The 20,130-nt window shown below is 40.9% G+C and overlaps 1 non-coding gene across 1 annotated transcript; it reads left to right on the top strand.

Annotated features, from left to right (window-relative positions):
- Window positions 1-18,900: 18,900 nt before the first annotated feature.
- On the top strand, window positions 18,901-19,007 carry LOC112441703 (U6 spliceosomal RNA). The gene has a single exon (XR_003029564.1). It is a non-coding gene; the product is annotated as a U6 spliceosomal RNA (small nuclear RNA).
- The last annotated feature ends 1,123 nt before the right edge of the window (window positions 19,008-20,130 follow it).

Below are 20,130 nucleotides of genomic sequence, written 5' to 3'. Positions count from 1 at the left end.
AGGTGAATGAAGTATTCCTTAGTTGATATCAGTGTGGCCCTGCCCAATAGAGTTAAGAGATTATAAAAAAAAAAAAAAATGTATGGGATGCCACCAGTGTAATTAAATCAAAAGTCAGGAAGTGTTATCTACCCTGACCCATCCCAATGTATTAAGGCTGAAATGATCAATTTAAGGGAACGGCCTAAAAAACAACCAAAAGAACCTCCAGGGACTCTTAATTAAAATGGTAAGTCAGGACTTTCACTGTTTCTAGGACTCTTTCAGTAGCTTCATTATTTTTATTATTACTATAATTCAGTTCAGTCGCTCAGTTGTATCCAACTGTTTGTGACCCCACGGACTGCAGCACACCAGGCTTCCCTGTCCATCACTAACTACTGGAACCTACTCAAACTCATATCCATAGAGTTGGTGATGCCATCCAATCATCTTATCCTCTGATGTTGCCTTCTAATACTTTCAATCTTTCCCAGCATCAGGGTCTTTTCAAATGAGTCAGTTCTTCAGATCAGGTGGCCAAAGTATAGGAGTTTCAGCTTCAGCATCAGTCCCTCCAATGAGTATTCAGGACCGACTTCCTTTAGGATGGACTGGCTGGCTGTCCTTGCAATCCAAGAAACTCTCAAGAGTCTTCTCCAATACCACTGTTCAAAAGCATTGATTCTTCATGCTCAACTTTCTTTATAGTCCAACTCTCACATCCATACATGACTACTGGAAAAACCATAGCTTTAACTTGACAGACTGTTGTTGGCAAAGTAATATCTCTGATTTTTAATAGCTATCTAGGTTGGTCATAGCTTTTCTTCCAAGGAGCAAATGTCTTTTAATTTGATGGCTGCAATCACCATCTGCAGTGATTTTGGAGCCCAAAAAATAAAGTCTCTCACCATTTCCATTGTTTCTCCATGTATTTGCCATGAAGTGATGGGACCAGATGCCATGGTCTAGTTTTCTGAATATTGAGTTTTAAGCCAACATTTTCACTCTCCTCTTTCACATTCATCACAAGGCTCTTTAATTCTTCTTCACTTTCTGCTATAAGGGTTGTGTCATCTGCATATCTGAGGTTATTGATATTTCTGCTGGCAATCTTGATTCCAGCTTGTGCTTCATCCAGCCCAGAATTTCTCATGATGAACCTGCATATAAGTTAAATAAGCAGGGTGACAATATACAGCCTTGATGTACACCTTTTCTATTTGGAACCAGTCTGTTGTTCCATGTCCAGTTCTAATTGTTGCTTCTTGACCCACGTACAGACTTCTCAGGAGGCATATCAGGGGATCTGGTATTTCCATCTCTTGAAGAATTTTCCAGAGTTTGTTGTGATCCACACAGTCAAAGGCTTTGGCTTTATTCCATAAAGCAGAAATAGATGTTTTTCTGGAACTCTGTTGCTCTTCTGATGATCCAGTGGATGTTGACAATTTGATCTCTGGTTCCTCTGCCTTTTCTAAATCCAGCTTGAACATCTGGAAGTTCATGTACTGTTGAAGCCTGGCTTGGAGAATTTTGAGCATTACTTTGCTAGCGTGTGAGATGAGTGCAACTGTGTGGTAGTTTGAGCATTCTTTGGCATTGCCTTTCTTTGGGATTGAAATGAAAACAGATCTTTTCCAATCCTGTGGCCTCTGCTGAGTTTTCCAAATTTGCTGGCATATTGAGCGCAGCACTTTCACAGCATCATCTTTTAGGAATTGAAATAGCTCACCTGGAATTCCATCACCGTCACTAGCTTTGTTCATAGTGATACTTCCTAAGGCCCACTTGACTTCACACTCCAGGAATCTGGCTCTAGGTGAGTGATCACACCATCATAGTTATCTGGGTCATTAAGATCTTTTTTGGGTAGTTCTTCTGTGCATAGTTCTTCTGTGTATTCTTGCTACTTCTTCTTGATATCTTCTCTATACCATTTATATCCTTTATTGTGCCCATCTTTGCACGAAATGCTCCCTGGTATCTCTAATTTTCTTAAAGAGAACTGTAGTCTTTCCCATTCTATTGTTTTCCTCTATTTCTTTACATTGATCACTGAGGACAGCTTTCTTATCTCTCCTTCCTATTCTTTGGAAATCTGCATTCAGATGAGTATATCTTTCCTTTTCTCCTTTGCCTTTTGCATCTTTTCTTTTCTCAGCTATTTGTAAGCCCTCCTCAGACAACCATTTTGCCTTTTTGAATTTCTTTTTCTTGAGGATGGTCTTGATCACTGCCTCCTGTAAAATGTCACAAACCTCCGCCAATAATTCTTCAGGCACTCTATCTATCAGATCTAATCCCTTGAATCTATTTTTCACTTCCACTGTATAATCGTAAGGGATTTGATTTAAGTCATACCTGAATGGTCTAGTGGTTTGCCCTTCTTTCTTCAATTTAAGTCTGAATTTGGCAATAAGGAGTTCATGATTTGAAACACAGTCAGCTCCCAGTCTTGTTTTTACTGACTGTATAGAGCTTCTTCATCTTCGGCTGCAAAGAATACAATCAATCTGATTTCAGTATTGACCATCTGGTGGTGTCCATGTATAGAGTCTTCTCTTGTGCTGTTGGAAGAGGGTATTTCCTATGACCAGTGAGTTCTCTTGGCAAAACTCTGTTAGCCTTTGCCCTGCTTTGTTTTGTACTCCAAGGCCATATTTGCCTGTTACTCCAGGTATCTCTTGACTTGCTACTTTTGCATTTCAGTCCCCTATAATGAAAAGGATCTTTTTTGGGTGTTAGTTCTAGAAGTTCTTGTAGATCTTCATAGAACCATTCAACTTCAGCTTCTTCAGCATTGCTGGTCAGGGCATAGATTATTGTGATATTGAATGATTATCATCATTATTATTATCTTATTTTTACTCCCTAAGATCTACTTGTTACTGGGAGACACTTCCTTTCATTGACAAGGACACTATGAAAAAATCAGAGCTTGCTCACTCTTGCTCCTCCAGAAAGGGGCACAGTGAAAATAAGGTTGATTTTCACTTGTACTTCCAGGCTCTGGATGTTGAAGAGGTGAGGCTTTGGCTTCCATGTACAGTCTCTCCCAAAAGCAGAGCACAGCATAATGCTTAAGAATCTGGATTCTAGGAATGAAACACATGTGAATTTGACTCTTCCCCTGGGTAGCTGTGTGACATTGAGTTGATGACTTAATCCAACCTTCAGGGTCCTCATCTACAACAGGGGGATTTACTAGTACTTTGTAACACTATTGTGACAAATAAGATCATGCATTTGAAGGAATCAGCCTAGGAATGGTAGATTCTTTTATTTGCTGCCAGATAAAATGGTAAATGTTTTTATCTGCTGCCAATTTCCAAGAGGAAGTCCTATCTGTCTCCTGCCCAACAAATAATCTGCTCCTCTTGTGTATTTCCCTAATGTTCATTTCTCTCCATCAGACTAACACTTACATGCTCACTTTGTACCAAGCCATGTTCGGGGGTGCTTTACATGTGTTAACTCATTCATCTCCTTCATCAACTTATGAGAATTATTATTACTATACTCACTTCACAGATAGGATACTGAGGTTCAAAGAGGTTAAGTAAGTCACCTTAAGAAGTGAAAAAGCCAAGATACACTGGAATGTGTCTGAGGAATGTGGTTAAGGGCCTGCTTTCTCTTTTTTTATCTATGCTGTACCTCCTCTTAAGGTAGGTAAACCACCCTATACTCCTGTTCTGTCTGTCTCCTCTCCAGTCTGTGAGCTCCTCAAAGGTGAAGACCATGTCTCACTCACAGTTATATCCCCAGAGGTGAGCCCAGGATCTGCTAGGCATTCGATGATACCTCTTAAATTCTTTTTAATGTTGGAATACCACATGGTCTCCACTACTCACAAAGGAGCCTTTCCTTCTGCCAATAGTCTAATGAATACTCTGAGGGACTCTCCTCCTGATTGTGATGGATCTGCTATTAAACAGATTTCTCCAGACGTAGTATCTAACTCAAAGGCAGGGCATTGGGATCTTCGGAATAAAAAACCTGGAGAAATATTGGGAAGCTTTTTGCTGTCGGTAGCTCTTTGTAAAATCCTGCCGATATAACTAAGTTCCAGAATGTTTCTTTTCCATTAAATTTCTTTTCCTAAAATAGCCCTGTAATTTCAAGTGTTACCTACCCACCCTGACCCTGGAATGGGGTTTGTGTCTGTCTTTTGTTTGTGTTTGTGGTAAAATTCAGGGTATGGACATAAATCTGATTGAACATTTGCTTTGTGTTAGCTGCCGTGTGCACATCCAGCAATAATGGTGCGGTGCTCCCTGCACCCAGCTGCGGCCTGCGCTCTGCTAGATGTCATTCATCATTTTGCTTTGCTGCCTACTCTTTGTTGCTTGATCTATTAATTCCTGGACTCACCGGCAGTGCAGTTTATACATCCCCATCCTGATACGGGCATGCTCAGTGTCTTCAGGGGAACTGTGCGGGGATTAGGCAGTAGAAGAGACATCTCTTGGGTTTTTTTTCCTAATATGTCAGAAGGGATCACATTTCAAAGGTACTCAGAAAATCATGGTCAGAACATGGCAAAGGTAACAATAGCAACAGTAAAGGAATCCTTCAGTGTTGCACAAAACATTTTTGTTAGGCAGTTTGATAGAGAATTTGCTCTTTTTAAAAATCAGCTGAGACACATTGACCATTATTTAGACATGTAAGAATTTAAATGGGAGCAATGTAAATGGTGAAATGAGAAGAACTACAAATGGTACTTTTGTGACGATAACAATTAATAGGCACATATGATCTGATCTGAAAAATAAATAGCATGATTTAAGTAGTTCTGATCAATTGTATTTCCTTAGCTGAATTTTATCACATAGATGATTAATTCTCCAAGAATTAAAATGAATTCAATTATCTTAGTTCCCAAATCAGGCATCATTTATTATTTAGTGTTTAAAGGTTAATAAATAATGCATTTAATCCATCTATGATACAGTACATGCTCCAGTGAGTTAAGAAAGGAGCATCACTTCTCACTGGGTTGGAGTGAGACACACACAGAATTGGACAACTGCCAAAATCTGTCCTCTTTCGGCCTGACTTTGTTCATCAAAGGTGAGCTGACCTGCCAGTGCCCTATGGCTGGCACCAAATAAGAGGAGCCCTGGGTGTCCCATCCCCATCTTGCTTCAGGCTACTAGTCTTCAGTGGTCCCTGAACCCTTGCTCTGCTCTCAGCTCTCAGATCAGATTCCTAAAATGGCTTTCTGGCTGTCAATCTTCCATTCCTCTAAGAAATAAGCAGAGTTTCACATTAGCTTTCACTCAGATCCACTCTGGGTGACCCCACTGTATTTGAAACCAGTTTGATCTCTGGGGCCTTACCTGCTCAAATTCCCTACAAGTGGAAAAGACCTACTGACCCCACTCCCAATACCACTTAGAAGCTGTAATTTGTACTTGCTGTGCTTGAATCCAAAGCAATGCTATAATTATGCAGTCAGAATACCAGGAATTTTGATGAGAAGGAAAGGAAGAGAATAAAGGCTTGAGTTCATGAATCTGTCGACAATGAAAAGTCTTAATAGAAGAGGCTTGGGCTGATGCAACAGATTTGTTACAGAGCATTGCTATTCAATCAAAGGCATAGTTGAGGTTTTCTAAAGATAAATTATTGTAGGGGGAAATGGGATAGATTCCCTCAGGCATTATCTCTGGTTTGTGAGAGGGAGACTGAGGAGGTGTAAAATGATGGACAGTTTCCAAAGAAATGCTGCATAGAAACAGTGACTCCAGGCCACAGAACACCTTCATAAAGACATTGTCATGGAATCTGCTTGGGATTTTTTTCCCACACAAATGATGAATTGCCAAGTCCACTTGGCCCCAGCTCTTATGGGCTCTATTTTAACACTTCCTGCCTTGGAATAGCGCTTCCCTGTGTTTTCTGCAGCATTTTTCCATGGATACCTTACAGACTGCGTCTTTTGGGCCCCTCACCTCAAGGCATTCCTCAGCAGTTCCAGCTATTTTCAGCAGGGCCATTTGAGTCCAAGCCTATTTATTTTACAACAGTATATGTTCAAACAGATGGCTTAAGCTTCATTTACCAAATAACACAATTGTTATTTCTCCTAATACCCCTGACACTGGGGCTTGGTATAATCTCCATTCCCAACATCCTTTGTACTATTTTGATACTCTTCTGCTCTGAGAGAATTAGCCTGATTTCTTTTTCCTATTTGCCCAAAAGATTGAGAAAGACAATAATGGTTGTTAGTTTCTGCACCCTTGAGGAAGTCACACTGTCCCTTTTCAATCTCCAGATTGTTTCAGTCCACCTAACCTCACTGAGAACAATGACCTAGAGTGGATTTTCTTTGAGGCCCCAAATCAACATTCAGCATTCTTTTCCTTTCCATAACTTCCCCCATCATTTAAAGTTTAAAATGGATCTCTACAGCACTTCTTTCCTGATAGATTAAAAATTAATATGGTTGTTAGTATGGTTGTAGAATACTTGAAAATACTTGAACAAAGTAGATCTTGGTTAGGACTGCCTCCCACCCCCCACCCCCACCTTTTCCTAGGACCTCTGCTGGCTCTGTGTAATACACACTGGTCTGTTACTGCAAATATTCTGTAAGTGGACCCTCTGCTTCCTATACCTCTGGACACTTGACTCTGAGAAATACATAAAAGATAGCTTTTCTATCCTTTCATCCAATAGGTCTATATGAAACAGATCATGTATTAAGTACTTACTACATTTTGAAGTGTTAAAAGAATCATAACAGCATTGAATCCTGTTCAAAGATATACAAAGAGTTTTCCCATATACAATCTCATCTGATCCTCAAAACAAACCACAAAATTGTTGTTTCCTAAACTATGAAACTGGAGCAAAGATCAAGAAAGGACGTGCCCAATATTCCACACTAGTGAGAGGCCACATGAAAGCTCAGTCGCTTCATCGTGTCTGACTCTGTGTGACCCTATGGACTGTAGCTTGCCAGCCTCCTCTGTCTATCGGATTCTCCAAGGCAAGAACACTGGAATGGGTTGCCATGTCATCCTCCAGGGGATCTGCCCGACCCAGGGATCAAACCCATGGCATCTTCTTTATCACAGGCAGATTCTTTACCACAGAGCCACCCAGGAAGCCCCAGTGAAAGGCAGACCTCAGCTCAAAACCCTCACTCCCTAGCCCTTCTCTGCGCTGTGCAAGTAATACCTTCCACATGAGTATCTGTTAAGGGAGGTTATCAGTCAGGGTCCCAGTGGCAAACACAACACACTCTGGATGATGCATATGAAAATACTTAAATGAAAGGACTACATGGAGAGGTGTGAGTATCTTACAGAAATAAACAAGGGCTATTGTGACATCCAGACAGTTAACGACAGCAGTAAGTCATTACTGGTTCTGTGGCTGAAGAAGTAAGGGAAGGAAAGAGTGTGGCTGGAATCTAATGAGAGCCAAGGAGTAGAAGGGCCACTTGGCAGAAGCTGTGATCTTGGAAGGAGGCAGCTACTGGCAAAGATATGGTGCTAAATAGGGAGAGAGGGAAGGGCTCTCCTCCCCAACCCAATCTTCCTGCTGGTGCCTCACATTGGCTGAAACCAGATGGAAGCTGGCAGACAAAAGATCCAGCTGACAAAGTGTTTAAAGATCAGGATCCTGGAACATGGAACAAGATACAGAGAGGCAGCAAATGCATCTGGGTGGAGGCTGGGCTGGTACAAACAGAGAATGAAACCAGAAAGATAAAACATGTCCATAAGTAACAGCTTCCAGATGATAAAGAGAATTTTTTCAGCTTACAATGTGAGTAGGTGGGTTAGTTGAGCCTGGGACTCAGGGAAGGCTCCATGAAGATGTATGTACTCTGGCCGGGCCTTGAAGGAAAGGTAGGAGAGAAATACAGAGATGGAAATGCAGGCATTATCTGGCAGGATGAACAACACAGCCAAGGCACAGAGACACATGGTGTGTGGGAGTGGAGAGCATATGGGAGGAATACGCAGTAAGCGGGGAAGAAGAACCGATAGGGTTCTCTTTGGAATGTGAACATAGGAAGTGGGTGTGAACATAGGAAGTGGGAAATAAGCCTGGAAGTTGAATTGAGCCCTGGCAGTGAGGAGCCTGGTGGTGAGGAGCTTCTCTAAAAGAACTGGACTTTATTCTGGGAGCAGAGTCTTGAGAGAGACAAATTCTCCAAAGCAGAAGGCAGAGAGTGTAGGCCATGTCAGGGAAGGGGAGTGTTGTTTCATGGAAGAAGTGACTGAGGAAAGGCTTTCTCCTTTTTCTTAAATCTAAACAAGCCAGGTGACCCCAGGAAGGTGTTCACCAGATGGGCTTTCCCATTGCCTTTCCTCATAGACATTTAATGAAGACATTTAATTTAACTTGACTTTTAAAGTCAAGTTCAGACACAATACAAAATTCAGTCAACTAGCCAGCCTAGTATCCAAGGGCTAAAATTGAAGGGACAAAATTGAAAAAGCTGTAAATTCAATGAGAAACCTAGTCAAAGTTCTAGACGTCCTGACACCACAGCACAAAATCCTGAAAGCTCTCTGGCTCACTGCTGGGGCTGGGGGTGGAGGGCTGCTTCTCTTGGAGTAGAACTTTTTTTCTTTTGTCTGTTTTTCTCTCTCTCTCTCTCTCTCTCTTTTTTTTCCTTTCAGTATTCACTGGTTCTAATTTTTTTGGTAGCCCCCAATCCCTCTTAAGCCAGGGTGAACCAACCCTCTATTCAGAGACTGTTTGTTTTGATTCACTTTGGCCTAATAGAAGCTTGGAAATTTCATACAGCCATATGGTTCAGGTTCCAGGAAGCAAAGCTCTCCAGATAACTCTACTAAAGTCAAAAACTGTCTCAATCTGGTTCCAGTTGCTGTTCAAGTACTAGCAGAATTTCCAAAGAAGGGAAAGTAGAGAGAGAGAGGATAGAGAGGCTGCAATAGTTCAAGTCCTGGGGAAATTGTCCTATTTCCTGGCTAAGTGCTATGGGATACATGGAGATGAGTATACACAATCCCTGTGCTCCTGGGACTCAGAAGAGTGAGGAGATATATAGATGATAGACAGAGAGATATGACAGAGATAGATGGAGAGTTAAAAGATTGATCAATGATAGATATAGATAGATAGATGGACAGATGAGAGAGAGATAGATGGTTTATATAGAGAGATGATTGATAAATAGATACCTATGACAGAGATAGATGAGGGAGATAATGGATCAATGTTAGATACAGATAAATGGATGGATAGATGCAGATTTATATATAGAGATGATTGATAAGTAGATAATAGATACATATGTAGATAGATAGATGTACAACTAGAAACAGCATGGGAATGCCTTCTCTTAAACTTAAGTTTGCTAATGAGTGGCCTTTTCTATAAAGCTTTGCTCTCCATTGTTTCTAAAGACAATGGGCTTGGCTGTGAGATTGGAAAGTGAAAGGTGCACTTTCAAATGGGTTTATTAATGTCCACAATTGACTAAGGACTTGTTATGTGATTTTCATCATGGGGATTTGGCCTAAGAGTTATAAAAATTTTACTGAAAGCAGATAGAAGGTGATTCACTACCTCTGGATAAGCGGATCTTTCTCACTTTGTTTCCTGGTTATAGAACTTTGGGTGTAAAAATAGAAATCATTTAAAGGATCAGAGAACAGAGTTTAATGTTTTTCCTTGTGAGTTTCTCCTCAGGTACTTTTCAAAAGTACCAACAACACCAATAAGAAGCTAACTCTTAGTTTTTAGAAAGTAGTGTTATTTGCCAGTGCAACCTCAAATCACCCTGTGAAAACACAGACGTTATAGATGCTAGAAAATGGCTCGCTTTTTAACTGACTGCATATTCATTAAAAGAAACAAACTTCAATAGAATGAAGACTGGTCTCAGCACCAAGAATAAAACAACCTGTATTTGTTAAACTTTCACAAGGTATTTTTTTAGCCACACAAAGTTAGACAAGAGAAGATTTAGATTTCTGCCTGTTAGTAAGACCCAGTACCTTGATCAACTCCTCTTGGAGAGTAAAAGGCGTATGTGGATGCTCAGTTATCCCCAGTGAGACAATATGCACAAAATGTAATTTTCAGTTTGAGATGAAGTTTCAGTGAATTATCTCTCATTTGGGTTAAAAAGCATACCAACTGGTAAGAAAAAAAAATCAAAACATTTATCTTTGACTCAGAAATTTTTGGTATGTTTTCCCTGAATAAAATAATATCTACTCTGGGAACTTGGAAAACTCCAAAATAAAATCAAACAGTTAAGGAAGTAAATGGGGGGGGGGGTGTGGAGTGGGGGGAAGACCATGAAGAAAAAATTACAATACTTTTTACAATCTGTTTCTTACAAGAACTTTTAAAATTGCAGTGGTGATTTTTAAAGGAAGAGAAGAATAAAGTCTGGAACAGAACGAGTGAATGAACATACTAAACATGGTAAATGAATGTGCAAATTAAAACATAACCACTTGTAAATATGTATAGCTGTATCTTCTCCCCTTCCCACCCCATGGACACATCAGGGTAAAGAACTCTGAAATACATTGATTGATTTGCGGATATTGAAGAATCCTTGCATCCCTGGGATAAAGCCCACTTGGTCACGGTGTATGATCTTTTTAATGTGTTGTTGTCAATGTAATACACCACATTAACAAATTGAAAAATAAAAACCATATGATTATCTCAATAGATGCAGAGGAAGCTTTTGACAAAATCCAACATCCATTTATGATAAAAACTCTCCAGAAAGCAGGAATAGAAGGAACATACCTCAACATAATAAAAGCTATATATGACAAACCCACAGCAACATTATCCTCAATGGTGAAAAATTGAAAGCATTTCCTCTAAAGTCAGGAACAAGACAAGGGTGCCCACTTTCACCATTACTATTCAACATAGTTTTAGAAGTTTTGGCCACAGCAATCAGAGCAGAAAAAGAAATAAAAGGAATCCAAATTGGAAAAGAAGAAGTAAAACTCTCACTATTTGCAGATGACATGATCCTCTACATAGAAAACCCTAAAGACTCTACCAGAAAATTACTAGAACTAATCAATGACTATAGTAAAGTTGCAGGATATAAAATCAACACACAGAAATCCCTTGCATTCCTATACACTAACAATGAGAAAACAGAAAGAGAAATTAAGGAAACAATTCCATTCACCATTGCAACGGAAAGAATAAAATACTTAGGAATATATCTACCTAAAGAAACTAAAGACCTATATATAGAAAACTTTAAAGCACTGGTGAACGAAATCAAAGAGGACACTAATAGATGGAGAAATATACCATGTTCATGGATTGGAAGAATCAATATAGTGAAAATGAGTATACTACCCAAAGCAATTTATAGATTCAACGCAATCCCTATCAAGCTACCAACAGTATTCTTCACAGAGCTAGAACAAATAATTTCACAATTTGTATGGAAATACAAAAAACCTCGAATAGCCAAAGCGATCTTGAGAAAGAAGAATGGAACTGGAGGAATCAACCTACCTGACTTCAGGCTCTACTACAAAGCCAGTTATCAAGACAGTATGGTACTGGCACAAAGACAGAAATATAGATCAATGGAACAAAATAGAAAGCCCAGAGATAAATCCACGCACCTATGGACACCTTATCTTTGACAAAGGAGGCAAGAATATACAATGGATTAAAGACAATCTCTTTAACAAGTGGTGCTGGGATATCTGGTCAACCACTTGTAAAAGAATGAAACTAGAACACTTTCTAACCCCATACACAAAAACAAACTCAAAATGGATTAAAGATCTAAACGTAAGACCAGAAAGTATAAAACTCCTAGAGGAGAACATAGGCAAAACACTCTCTGACATACATCACAGCAGGATCCTCTATGACCCACCTCCCAGAATATTGGAAATAAAAGCAAAAATAAACAAATGGGACCTAATTAAAATTAAAAGCTTCTGCACATCAAAGGAAACTATTAGCAAGGTGAAAAGACAGCCTTCAGAATGGGAGAAAATAATAGCAAATGAAGCAACTGACAAACAACTAATCTCAAAAATATACAGGCAACTCCTACAGCTCAACTCCAGAAAAATAAATGACCCAATCAAAAAATGGGCCAAAGAACTAAATAGACATTTCTCCAAAGAAGACATACAGATGGCTAACAAACACATGAAAAGATGCTCAACATCACTCATTATCAGAGAAATGCAAATCAAAACCACTATGAGGTACCATTTCACACCAGTCAGAATGGCTGCGATCCAAAAGTCTACAAATAATAAATGCTGGAGAGGGTGTGGAGAAAAGGGAACCCTCTTACACTGTTGGTGGGAATGCAAACTAGTACAGCCACTATGGACAACAGTGTGGAGATTCCTTAAAAAACTGGAAATAGAACTGCCTTATGATCCAGCAATCCCACTGCTGGGCATACACACTGAGGAAACCAGAAGGGAAAGAGACACGTGTACCCCAATGTTCATCGCAGCAATGTTTATAATAGCCAGGACATGGAAGCAACCTAGATGTCCATCAGCAGATGAATGGATAAGAAAGCAGTGGTACATATACACAATGGAGTATTACTCAGCCATTAAAAAGAATACATTTGAATCAGTTCTAATGAGGTGGATGAAACTGGAGCCTATTATACAGAGTGAAGTAAGCCAGAAGGAAAAACACCAATACAGTATACTAACACATACATATGGAATTTAGAAAGATGGTAACAATAACCTGGTGTACGAGACAGCAAAAGAGACACTGATGTATAGAACAGTCTTATGGACTCTGTGGGAGAGGGAGAGGGTGGGAAGATTTGGGAGAATGACATTTAAACATGTAAAATATCATGTAAGCAACGAGTTGCCAGTCCAGGTTCGATGCATGATACTGGATGCTTGGGGCTAGTGCACTGAGACGACCCAGAGGGATGGTATGGGGAGGGAAGAGGGAGGAGGGTTCAGGATGGGGAACACATGTATACCTGTGGCAGATTCATTTTGATATTTGGCAAAAATAATACAATTATGTAAAGTTTAAAAAAAAAAGAACTCTGAAATAATAACACAATATTTCATCATGGAGAGGAACCTCAGAGATCATCTAGCAAGGGTTTATAAGTTTTTTAGCTGTGGAAACTTTATGTTGCATGAAGGCCCCACATGTATATGAAATTGAGCAAAATGAAGCTTCTATAGTTGAAGCAGGAACCCAAGCCTCCGACTCAGGTTCTCCTCGCATCTGTAGACAGCAGGGCACCATCATATCTAGTTTGAAAACCACACATCTCCTCATTTTAGTCATGTGACATCATGACAATTGGAGACCATAGAGGTGGAGTAACATGTCCAAGTTTTTCATATGGTAAGCATGTACCACAATACAACCACTGCTCAATCTTCCTGACTCCTCATTTTGATTTTTTCCTACTGCACCATCTGTGTCAGTTTAATCATTATTACAAAGTTTATTTAAATTTTCTTGTGGAAATATTTCATCTGTACCAAATTAATTTGAAGCAAGCATTTAAGTGTCTGAATCATATTTTTAAAACCTATCCTTCCTCTGAAGATTCACACCACCTCTTCCCAGGTGTCTGTCTTGTATACGCACCTGTTGCCATTTTAACAAACACGTATGATATGTCCTAAATTGTGACAGCATAAGAATGGGAAATGATCTTTTTTTGAGGTGGGGCATATCCCATTCTTCCCCCCTACCCCATTAAAAGTCATCAGAAGACTTCCCTCGTGGTCCAGGTATGAAGAATCTACCTGCCGATGCAGCGGACACAAGTTTGATCCCTGGTCTGGGAAGATTCCGAGTGCCACAGGGCAACTAAGCCCGTGCAACACAACTACTGAGCCCACACTCCTTAGACCCCCTGCTCCCCAACAAGGGAAGCCACCGGCATGAGAAGCCCATGCATTGCAACTAGAGAGCAGCCCCTGCTCGCCACAACTAGAGAAAGCCCAAGCAGCAGTGAAGACCCAGCACAGCCACATATAAGTATGTTTTAAAAAGTCACCACAGTACATACACACAACGGAGTATTACTCAGCCATTAAAAAGAATACATTTGAATCAGTTCTAATGAGGTGGATGAAACTGGAGCCTATTATACAGAGTGAAGTAAGCCAGAAAGAAAAACACCAATACAGTATACTAACGCATATATGTGGAATTTAGAAAGATGGTAACAATAACCCTGTATGTGAGAAAGCAAAAGAGACACAGATGTATAGAACAGTCTTTTGGACTCTGTGGGAGAGGGAGAGGGTGGGATGATTTGGGAGAATGGCATCAAAACATGTATAATATCATATATGAAACAAATCGCCAGTCCAGGTTCGATGCAGGATACAGGATGCTTGGGGCTGGTGCACTGGGGTGACCCAGAGGGATGGGACCAGGAGGGAGATGGGTGGGGGATTCAGGATTGGGAACACGTGTACACCCGTGGCAGATTCATGTTGATGTATGGCAAAACCAATACAATATTGTAAAGTAATTAGCCTCCAATTAAAATAAATAAATTTAAATTAAAAAAAATAATAATAAAATAAAAAGTCACCAGAAAACTCAAGCATAATCTCTAAACCTGAGTCTCACTCCCATCAAACCAAGAAGAAGGACAGCAGGAGAACCAACTGCTTCTACTTGCATTTCTTCTCATGTCCCGTGACCCTCTTCAGGTCGAGCTGCTCATTAGGACTAAAATAACGTGTAAGCAGGTGAACAGTTAGAGAGCTTAGAGCTAAAGAGCCTAAATAACTGGCAAACTAGACAATCAAACTCAGATGCTCATGAATTTAAAATTGCTTTGAAGAACAATTTTTTGGCCACCTGCTCAATACTTTCATTTTCACTAAATATTTATAGGGAACTCCTTATAAATGAGTTTTCACATTAAACAGCCCAAGAAAAATTGAAGGAAGTTTGGGAAATAATACTGTTATAAAGTGATGGCCCTCACCATGTTAACCACTTGAGAGACAGGCGTGACGCCCCCACTCAGTGCTAGGAAAGAGGGCCCCACTGTTAGTGAAATACTGGGTAGCAGGCACAATTGCAGACACCATAGCTTTGGTAGGACTCCCATCTTTTCTTGCAGCCTAAACATGGGCTTCTGATTCCTAGGTGACGCAGTGCTAAAGAATCTGCCTGCCAATGCAGGAGATACAAGAGACTAAGTTTTGATCCCTGGGTTGGGAAGATCCCCTGGAGTAGGAAATGGCAACCCATTCCAGTATTTCTTGCCTGGAATATTCCATGGACAGAGGAGCCTGGTGGGCTACAGTCCATGGGGAGGAGATTCAGACGCATTCTTCTTTAGAACTAACCGATTACTTGATGTTAATAGAGATTCGAAATGTTTCTCCTAAGAAGCTGCTTTGGAATATAAGAGCCTGGAGGAACCTAACTCCCTGTAGTATTTGGCAAGCCAATATAATACAAGAGAGCTTTAATGATAGTTTTAAAATAGATTTTTCTGTCCTGGTTAGTCCAAGTTGGCCTCTTAGGCACACGATTTGGCAAAAAGCCATAATTCACTCATTTTCCTAACTTGCTTCAAGCTTTCATAATTTTCCATTGACCTAGAATTTCTCCAGCCCAGAATAGACCTTAGCCTGACAGAGAATCAGTGAGATGGAATGGCAGCAGAATTAAAGTGTTGTTTCTTTAATGCTGTATTACAATGTATGTTTAGACAAGGATTCTCCCTACTCAGTAAACATCAGGTTGTTGGCATAACACATCCCTAAGCCACTTGTCAGGAATCTGTGGCAGGCAAATTTACCTCAAAACCAGCATAAATTGACAATAAAGAAAATCTAAACTGTAAAGTCAATGAAAAGTCTTTGGTTCTAAATCTGGTTGTAGGTGGACAATCAGAATAAAGTTATCTGAAAGGACTGTCTTGCTTCTCCTCTACCTTGACTCTTCCAGTATACTTATACAGGAAGTGCCATGTTTGGGCTGGATTGGGTGGTTGGGAGAACAAATCTGAATTACAAAGTGTGATAGGCTTTTGGCAGAAGAAAGGCGCTGTCGGAATAGACGTTCTTAACTTTTTCCGAGGCACTTGTATCTTAGTCCACAGTCTGTGACCTCTTTTATAGTTGGCTGACTGCTCTCTCCTCCCGCAACCCCTACCGTTTTGTTAAACAAAAAACTGGCACGTTCTGGGAAGTGCTGGCAGCTCGCCAGTGTCCCCGTCACCCAGGCAGGGCTGGGCTGTGGTGGAAAGGACCCCTGAACTTTAGGGGCGCTGTGTGTGTGCCTGTGTGCAGTGAGCTCCACACACGTCACCCAACCTGCTGAGCGAGCTGGAGTCTGCAGCTTCACTCTGAAGACTAAAACCTCTTCTCCTCTCTTCCCTCTCACCAAGAGTCCCTGGAGCTTCACTTTCTGCCAGTTATTTCTCGTTTCTTCCATCTACAACCATCTTGTCCCTATCTCATCACCTCACATTCATTCATTCCACAAAGATTTATTAAGCACTGTCTCTGCAAGGCACCCACGCTTCACCACACCCTAGCCTGGCCTTCATCCTCACTTCTTTCTGAAACTGCCCTGGACAAAGGCACCTGTTTGTTGTTAGTTAACCCATGCTCATGTTTGCAGGGCTCTCTCTGCAGCATCTAAGGGTGTTGATCTCTTTGTGTTTCATGAAACATTCTCATCCTTTGCCCTCCTGGTTTTGCTCCTTCTTCTGATGCCTCCTTCTGGGTCTCTTTTTGTTCCTTGTCCTTTTTCTGCCTCTTCAATATTGATAATCCCAGAGTTACATTGTTAACCCCCCTTCTATTTTAATTGTACACACTCCTCTAGATGTCTTTTTAAGGCCTCAGCTATCATCTACCCTGTAGAAAATCCAGGGACTAAATTTCCAGTCCAGATCTCTCTTCTGAACTCCAGACACATTTAGTCAGTTGCTTACACAATACAACCACCTGTTCCAGTTACTGTACTGTCTAACAAGTCATCCCAGAATTTAGTGGCATAAAACAACCATTGTTTGGTCAGGAACTCAGGGCACTGAAACGACAGCTGTTTCTGCTATATGATGTCTGGGGACTCAGCTGGGTACACTTAAAGGTTGGAGGGAGTTAACAACTGGTGGTTGGAATCATCTGGAAGCATCTCCACTCTTATATGGTCGGTGGTTGGTGTCTGTGATGATGTCACACGTCCATTGGCTGGAACCTCGTCTGAGACTGTCAGCCAGAGCACCTACAAAAAGCTTTTCCATGTGTTCTGGACTTCCTCACAACATGGCAAGCTCAGGGCCGTTGTACTTCTTCCATGGAGCTCAGGAATCCAAAGGTGGATGTCCCAGGACTTCCCTGGTGGTCCAGTGGTTAAGAATCTGCCTTCCAATGCAGAAGACACAGTTCGATTCCCGGTCAGGGAACTAAGATCCCACATGTAGTGTGGCAACTAAGCCACAATGCAACTACTAAGCCTGTCCACTCTGGAGCCCACATGCTCTAGAGCTCACACCACAACAAGAGAGAAGCCAGCACACCATGGTGAAAGATCCTGTATGCAGAAACAAGACACCGCATGCTGCAACTAAGGCCCCTTGCTAAGTCACTTCAGTAGTGTCCGACTCTGTGCGACCCCACAGATGGCAACCCACCAGGCTCCCCCATCCCTGGGATTCTCCAGGCAAGAACACTGGAGTGGGTTGCCATTTCCTTCTCCAATGCATGAAAGTGAAAAGTGAAAGTGAAGTCGCTCAGTCGTGTCTGACTCTTAGCGACCCATGGACTGCAGCCTACCAGGCTCCTCCATCCATGGGATTTTCCAGGCAAGAGTACTGGAGTGGGGTGCCATTGCTTTCTCCAAACTAAGGCCCCATATGGCCACAAATACATTAATTTTTTTAAAGGTGGATGTCCCAGCTAGCGATGCAGGAGCTGTGTTTCCCCTTTGTGACCTAGCCACAGAAAACACTCACTGTCACTTCCATCACTTTATATTGGTTACAAGTGGGGGGCTCAGACTCCACCTGGTGACTGGGGAGCTACCAGTCTGTAGAAGAGCATCGAAGAGGTAAGAGGTATGGGTAAGAGGTATGGTTGCAGCCCTCTCTGGAAAGTACCATCTGTCTCATCACTCCTTTCCACCCCCGGCCTCACACTCCCTCTGTACGGATATATCACAAACTGCCTTTTCCTGCTATCTTCAGCCCCCACCACTGCTTGATTTGTTATCTTTCCACTTGTCCTTCCAGCAGCCTCATTTAGATGTCACTTCTTACAGATGTAAGTCTTTGAGAGACCCAGTGTCTACCACCTCATCTTGCTCTCCTCCGTGTTGGTCCCCTTCACTTACCCGAAAACTGGATGTGGGACAGGCACTTCTTAGGCTTGAACTCTGAGTCACTTCACCTGAGCTCCAAGCCTGGTTCTGCTGCTTGCTAATTGTGCAAACTGGAGCAGTTTGCTTAACTTCATAAAACTTTAGTTTCCACATTTATAAAATGAAGGAAATATTATATTACCTTAAGGGCTGAGGATTAAATGGAATGGTGCAAGGATATTGGCTCATAGGTGCTTTAGTAAAAACTAGATATTAGCATAATCCTGAGAACAACTGCACACATCAAAGATTAAGAGCTAGTGTTGTAATGTAAATGTTTCCTCTCTAGATCTAAAGAGCTACATTGTTTTTCAAAATGCAGAGAAAAAGATATAAACGTCTTGAACAACATTTAATAAGAGGTATCTATTGTTTATATTTTTGTACTTCATTGTTTTAATGGATGTAATTAACATATATTCACTTTTAGGACAGCCATTCTTAGCTGCAAGTATATAGGATGTTCCAAGTATACCTCATTATTTCTCACCAAACATATGCCTTTACCCCACTAATGTGAGAGAGAACTGGTTGGTTTTAAAAGACAGAGGAGTGTTCGCTTCAGCAGCACATACACTAAAATTGGACCGATACAGAGAATATTAGCACAGCCCCCATGCAAGGATGACACACAAATTCATGAAGTGTTCCTTATTAAAAAAAAAAAAAAATTCCTCCCCCCCTTCCCGCAAAAAAGACACTGGACCTGGCTGGTGTCTCTCCAATGAAGGGCATCGCTCCTTCTGCTTCCACCACTGAACCAAGGGGAGCAGCAATTCAGCATTACTTCCCACACAGGACTTTTCTTCCTCTTCCTGACTTCATTAACCCTCATGCTTGATGCAAGGTGCAATCTCCATGTGTGGTTTGGGAGATGAATACAGGGTTCCCCAACATCGTCCTTGGATAGGAAATAAACCCTGCTGAAATGTTTGCAATGAAAGAAGCACATTCTTGGGTTGATTTGGAGGTGGTATTTTAGGTTTTGTGGTTTTTTTTTTTTTTTTTAATTTTGGTTTGTTTCTGTTTTTGTTTGACTTCTTGAGTTTTACTAACTGGCCAGGACGTTAGTATTTACACAATTTTTGTGGACGGGTTGTTTGTTTTATACATCACTATGCCAGGAAAGAAGCTTTCAGTGTTGTTTAAATGCCATATAATAAAATGGGCCAAAATTCCATCTGCATACCTGTTTGAGCCAAGTACAGGGAATAAACAGGAGTGATTAGAAAACACGATAGGGGCATAGGTATTGGCTGAGTACATGGATGGAGCCATTCAAAGTACAGAATGAGCTCTCCATGTGGGATTATTCAATCAGTGGCTTACACAATCAGAAAATTATAAGACAGATTCAAAAGTCAGAAAACAGCTGGATTAATATATCCTTTTCCAAGATTTCATAAGAAACCATCCAAGAACTCTGCCAGAACTGGTGAACAGTACCCAGCTGTGTTGTCTCAGCCCTAGAGGAGAAGAGATCTTACAGACCCATCTCTGTGGCTAAACATTTTATAATAGTGAGTAGTGGGACGTGGCCACAGAAAGAAGAAAACCCAGAAAATGACATATTTTATAGCTGCTTGCATCTTCACCAATACGTAAAGAGAGACTACATGGTAGAATTCCCTGACTCTATTCTTTCAAATTCAGAATATGTGCTCCATGCAACTAGAGATTATCACACTAAGTGAAGTCAGAAAAAGAAAGACAAATACCGTATGATATCACTTACAAGTGGAACATAAAATATGACACAGATCAACCTGTCTGTGAAACAGA

The sequence above is a fragment of the Bos taurus genome, chromosome 15, assembly GCF_002263795.3.
Source record: "Bos taurus isolate L1 Dominette 01449 registration number 42190680 breed Hereford chromosome 15, ARS-UCD2.0, whole genome shotgun sequence".
In the NCBI taxonomy this organism is placed as follows: domain Eukaryota; kingdom Metazoa; phylum Chordata; class Mammalia; order Artiodactyla; family Bovidae; genus Bos; species Bos taurus.
The sequence above is the reverse complement of the archived record's forward strand: the minus strand, read 5'-3'. Positions and strand labels throughout refer to the sequence as shown.